This window comes from Tursiops truncatus, chromosome 15, assembly GCF_011762595.2.
Source record: "Tursiops truncatus isolate mTurTru1 chromosome 15, mTurTru1.mat.Y, whole genome shotgun sequence".
In the NCBI taxonomy this organism is placed as follows: domain Eukaryota; kingdom Metazoa; phylum Chordata; class Mammalia; order Artiodactyla; family Delphinidae; genus Tursiops; species Tursiops truncatus.
The window spans coordinates 56,887,633-56,893,968 of record NC_047048.1 but is presented as its reverse complement, the minus strand read 5'-3'; positions in this window follow the sequence as shown (position 1 = coordinate 56,893,968).

Sequence of the window (6,336 nt, the reverse complement as noted above, 5' to 3'; positions counted from 1 at the left end):
TTCTCTCCCGGCCTCGTTGCGCCCTCGGCCTTCTCTTGGGTCAAGGTCTTGGCTTGCGGCTTTTTTCCTTCTCAAGATGGCCCTGCCGCCCGGTTTTCCTTCCCGGACACGAGGGAGCCCGGCCCGGGGACGCGCCTTCTCCGGCGCCTGGTCCTCTGCAAGCAGTATGTGTTCGGGGGGAGGGGTGCGGGGTGGGGCGCGAGCTCCCTTGTGTAGGGAGGCGGTGGTACGCGCGGCCAGGCAAATCCAGCCCATGCGGTGAACCCCTGGTCTGACCCTTGGTGGCTTCTCAGCAAATGATCACACAGCCCTCAGGCACCGGATTGACCCAGGAACTCTCCCCATAACAAAGTGTTAACCCCCCATCCCCTCCACACTGGCCGCCAGCCTGAGGAATAGCAGCAATCCCCCCATCTGACGTCCTACTGGAAAGGAGTTCTCCGCCTCTGTCCCCCAGGCATGGAAGAGGGCAGGTGAAGCAAGCCCAGGGTGAGCCCACTTCTACGGCGAGGGCTTCCCTGTGGCCCCCAAGGGTTCCTGGTGCGTTGGGGCAGCCCCATGCATAGATCAGGTGAGGCTGACCTGGTTTCGCCTCCCAGGGAGATAAAAGAGCATTAGGAGCAAAGCTTCATGGGGTGCCCTCCTTGGCAGATGAAGGCCTGGGGGTCAGGATGGCCCTGAGCAACCTGCTCCGTGCTACTACAGAAGATGCTGCAGAAGAGACCTGCGGGACTCTGACCACGACTGACTCGGGGCTGGCCACATGCTTCTCTGGTTGTGGTGAGCAGAGCTTGGTTGGAGACATGGGGTCACCTCCATTCATGGGTATCCCCTCAACTCAGCCTAGGGACCGTCTCTAGGTCACCGTTTAGGTAGACCCGCAGCCCATGGCACAGACTCCCCCAGACAGTGGGGTGGGGGATGGAGATTTGAAGAGGAGCTGAAGACAGGCAGGCTGATTGCCCAGGAAGCAAAGTTCCATGTGGGAGGTGCAGGGGCTGGACCCCTGAAAAGACACCCATTTTGCCCTCAGCCCCTCTCATCTCAGAATGCCTAGGCTTCTACATCTGCCTCCCCATGTCATCAGCAGCTCCCAAACACCTGGACATTCCAAACCAACTGTTCCTGGAAGCCACCCTGTAATGGAGGGGACACCTCTCATCCCCTTACTGCAGCCTCCACCCTCATCTGAGGCCCTTATGACTGAGCTCACTGAGGAAACAGGAGCCCACAGACAAGATCTCCCGCAGTGGTCTATGGACCTGACTCTCACAGAAACTGACACCAACCCCTTCTGACCCCTTCCCCACTATAGCCTCCTGCACTCGGCCCCTGTGGTTTCTATTCCCCTGATTGTCCTGGAGAGAGCCCCTGACCCCCATACCCCTGCTGCAAAGTGAGAAGCTGTTTCCTTTAGTCCTCCCACCCACCACTAGCCCTCTGTGGACCAGAGGCTGAGGGCAAATACAGGTGCTCCAGGTCTCCCTCCCCCCACACTCCCCATCTTCCCCCCCCACCCTCCATGCCCCAGTGGGTCCTTACACAGGGGGTTTAGGGACCTGGACATAAACACACACACTCCCTCTCATTCCCATCCTTGAAGTCTCAGACTTTACTGGGCTGTGGACACAACCTTGAATTCTGGGTTCCACAAGGCGCTTAATGGCTTTCCGAAGTACTTTCAACTGAGTTTTCTCCTTTAGCCACTATGCCTATAGATTTTAGAATCTGGAGAAGTAACTCTATAGTATCTCATTAAAAAACAAAACCCAAAATACTCCCTTGAACTCCCCCCTCCAGGTACCACCCATTTCCTCAGCTGCACTTCAGAGCAAATTTCTCCAAAGAGTTGTCTCTAGTTCTCTGTATCCATGCCCCTCCTACCTCTCTTCCACCGATGCAGACCGATCTTTTGTCCCCACTACTCCACTGAAACTGCTCTCAAGATCATCCTGCCTCAGCTTTCTGCCAGCCCCTCCCCCACCCCCTAGCAGCACCCACCACCACCAATCCCTCCTTTTTAAAAAAAAATATTTATTTGTTTTGGCTGCACCAGGTCTTTGGTGCAGCATGCGTGAGGGATCTAGTCCCCCAACCAGGGAACAAACCCGGGCCCCCTGCGTTAGGGGAGCGGAGTCTTACCCACTGGACCACGTGGGAAGTACCCCTCCTTTTTTCTTGCAACATTTCCTTCTCTCTCTCTCACCTCCTCGGACCTAGGAGTGTTGGCCTGCCCTGGATCTTTCCCTGGATCCATGGCTCTCTACCAGCCACAGCTGGCCACCAGATTTCATGACACCTGTCACTGAGCTCCTGACTTCAACATGACATAGCCTACTTACACCCTCCCCGCTACCTGGATGGCTAATAGGGAATTCAGATGATATTCAGGCAAAATAGAGCTCCCGAGTCCACTATCCGCCACCATCCACCTGGCTGCTCTGGACCTGGGAGTCCTCCCGACTCATTCACATCTGATCCATGAGTAAATTTTGTTGGGTTTACCTTCAAAATAGAGCTCAGTTCTGCCCACTTGCATCCCCAGCCTGGTCCATCATCTGGCCCTCTGACTTGCCCCCACCCATCATCCATTCTCCACCTCCAATGGCTTCTTATGGCATTTAGGAAAAAAATAAAAGCAAACTCCCTGCTGTGGCCTAGGGGAGTAGGGGTGTGGGGTAGGGGGTGCTGTACAATCTGGCACCTGCCTATTTCCCATCTCATCCCAGACCTCCTGCTCCCAGGGGAGAACTGTTCCAGCCATGTGGCTGCCAACAGTTCCTACAACACAACCGGCCCCCACCTGCCTCCAGGCCTGGAGAGTCTGAGTACTGGAAGGTGTGTCCACAGCTCTTATTGTGGCTCAGTTCATCCTTCAGCTCTCAGAGAGGCCTTCCCTGGTCACACCATCTAAAGTAGTTCCTGTTTTCTTCCATCACAGATCCCCATGTCCCCTAACTCTGCAGCACAGCCTTCTTACTTTACTGCCTGGGCTGTCTCCCAGGCTAGACTGGGATCTCCCTGAGAGCAAGGCTATGGTGTCTTTCACCAGCGCAGCACTGGTGTAGTAGGTGCTCAATAAATCCATGACATATTGAACACATGACCAACACCTCCATGTACAGTTCCTGGAGGCTTTCAAGCCATGAAGCCGCCCAGATGACCTCTTCAGCCACCATCCTCCACTCCCACTCAGGTTTTCCAGCCAGAATACTCCTGACTCCCTCTGCCTACTTCCTGTCACCTGGACTCTTCAGATGTCCAAGTCCCTGTATTTCTACTTCCAATCTGCCCTCTCCTACTGCCCTCACCTTCCTTGGACCCTTGGCAAGCATGGCTTTCCGCACCTTGCAGCCTTAGGCTTTCGCTGGAGTCACAAGCTTCTTGGGGCTCCTTGCTGCCCAGGGCAGGCAGCCTTGACCAACATTCCCAGCCGCTTAACAGCCCTTCTCCAGCTGCGGCTGTACCACCCCCTTGCTGTTCCTGGGAGGAGAGATGATGTTCCCACACTATCCCTCCAATGGTGCTGGAGGGGGCTGAGGGAGGGAACAGGGCCTCCACTGGCCTCTTTCCTGGGGGACACCTCCAGGCCCCCTGAGTAGGTGAGAGGAAGACCTTTTGGTGCTCAAATATCACAGCATGAAGCCTTCTCCCAGTTGCCATCTACCCCTACTGAGGGGAAGATCCAGGTTCCTATAAGGGCAGCCAGGAAGGCAAGGAGCCCTATGGAGGGCCAGAAGGACCTGCTCCGCTCAGGACAATATCCCTCTGTGCCCCCCATACTCAGAGTCAGAATCTAGTGCTAGACAGCCGGATATTGAGCAGGAAGGTTCCAGAGCTGCCCCACTGCCCTCATGCCTTCTGACCTGGGTTCCAGTTCCACAGCCCAGCTTCTCAGCAAAGAAACCCCTGGCAGACAGACACCACTGAACACTGACCTACTTTCACTCATCCTGCTCCAGGGTATCCCTATGAGGGGCCAGGAATCTGCATTCCCAGCAGAGCTGGCCCCCAAACTTCCCCACCCTCATCTACCCCCAGTCCCCACTTCATTTGAACCCCATCACCAGCCACCTGAGTCCTTCCAAGTGGTGAGTCCAGGTGGCCTATCACCCTGCTGGTCATCACTGTCCTCCTTAGCCTTTATGTGTACCCCACATCCTCCTTATCCATGGCTCTCATTCTCACTGATCCCCCGTGTCAAGGAGCTGCCCAAGGTTCTGCTTCGAGCTCACTATTCAGGGCTGACACTGCCTGCCGCCCCACTTCAGCTGTCTTTCAAATGACCTCCAGCTCCTCCCAGCTCCTGCAAGGAAGCTGGATGCACAGAAAGGAAAAGTTAGTGGGGAAGGCATACAGGGCAACACCCTCGGGCAAATGTTCAGCCTCTTTGTGTCTCTGATCCTTTTTATCTATAAAACAAAGAGGTTGAAATCGAGTGCTTTTTTTCTTTTTTAATTTTTATTGGAGTATAGTTGACTTACAATGTTGTGTTAGTTTCTGCTGTGTAGCAAAGTGAATTGGTTTTACATATATATATATATATATATATATATATATATATATATATACCCACTCTTTTTAAAATTCTATTCCCATATAGGTCATTACAGAGTATTGAGTAGAGTTCTCTGTGTTATACAGTAGGTTCCTATTAGTTATCTAGAAATAGTTTTTTTAGTTAAAAAATTCCATGAATTTTTGGTTATCAAACCATCCTTCCTCCTCCTGTTGTCCTTATTTTGCTATTATTTGTACATTCACCCAGGCATGAAATTTCAGAGTAAAGATGTAAAGTTTCTTAAAATTTTGAAGCTATGAAGGAAAAAAATTAAACCTGTTTATTGGTATGGAAAAACAGTAGTAATGGTAGGATAAAATGGAAATATAGTCACACTTCATTTGGTTAGCTTTTTTTTTTTTTAACATATTTATAATCATTTATTAGTTTGACATAAAATTTGTCGACCCTGATGCAAGTTTTTTAACCAAATTATTTTGGCTAGTCAATTTAGCAATGCTGAGGCCTGGGCAAAACAGGAATAATTTGTGGATAAACAAATTTATTTTTCTTCAAATTTCTGGAGAATGAAACAAAAGAATTTTGGAATTGTTTCAAAATGTTGGGGTTTTTTCCACTTTGGCTTCTTCCACTTCTACCTTGAGGTCATTCATCCCTTTGGCTCTTGTTTAATTAGTCATTTCGTCTTGTCAATTGCTCCTTCAAGATCACTCTCTAGTTAGTTCAGTTCTCACTCCCACCAATGTGGAGTAGCATTACAGTCTACATGATCTTTTTTTTCTTTTGGTTGGGTCATTTCCCTGACCAGGGATTGAACCCGGCCACAGCAGTGGAAGTGCAGAATCCTAACCACTAGACCACCAGGGAATTCCTGATCCTTCTTTTATTTAGGAAAAAAAAAGTATCAAACAGGTTCCCATGGAACACTGGTGTCCCTGGGTATACAGAGGCAGTAGGGAGCCTTTTCTCTGTCTTCAGGGGGGCAATTATCTCAGTGAATAGAACATTTTCAAGTTAAAATTTTTCTTCCCTTGTTTAAAAGTCACTACTACCATCACCACCACCACAACAGAACAACTATGTTTGCTATCACTTGTACTAGAAAAGACTAGCAGAAAGCAAAAAATATTAAATCAGATAGGTATCTGACTTTAACAGAAAAGCTCAGAAATGGCCTTCAGGTGGATGTGCAATGCTGATCCAGGGGAGCAAACCCTTCTTTGGGGAACTCAGCTCCCAAATGATGTTGAAGCGCCCTCATAAATGTGCAGTGACCCCTGGCCAGGCCAATCAGAATACTCCTGACCATTGTGACTGATTCAGGGATGAGAATGTGACCCCAGATTTTGGGCCTGCCTTTGGAGAGAGAGGTTGGGTCTTGCCTTTGGGGTGTTGGGGCTGTTGGGTGGCACAGAGGAAGCTTACTGCCAGGGGACAGTGAAGCCATTAAGGACAGAGAGGGGGCTCTGATGACATCTGAGCTGAACTTGAAGCTGGTACTACCCTGGACTCCTCTTAGAGCAACGAAGCCATTCCCTTTCCGTCATGAGCTGGCAGTAGGACTGTGGTCAGATTTTCCTCGGGCATGACTGTTCCCTAGAATATATGATAGAAATTAATACATCAGCATTTCTCTGTGCTCCTCAGAGAGACTTGTGATTTTCAGCAGCTCCACCTTCTGCTTCAAATCACTTTCCACATGTCTATCCCACCAGGATTCCTTGATTCTGGGACTCTGGCTTGGTCAAGCATGCCCTCAGGGTTCAGTTCAGTAGTCCCTGGCCCCTACTGTGGGCCACTGGTGGGGAGGACCC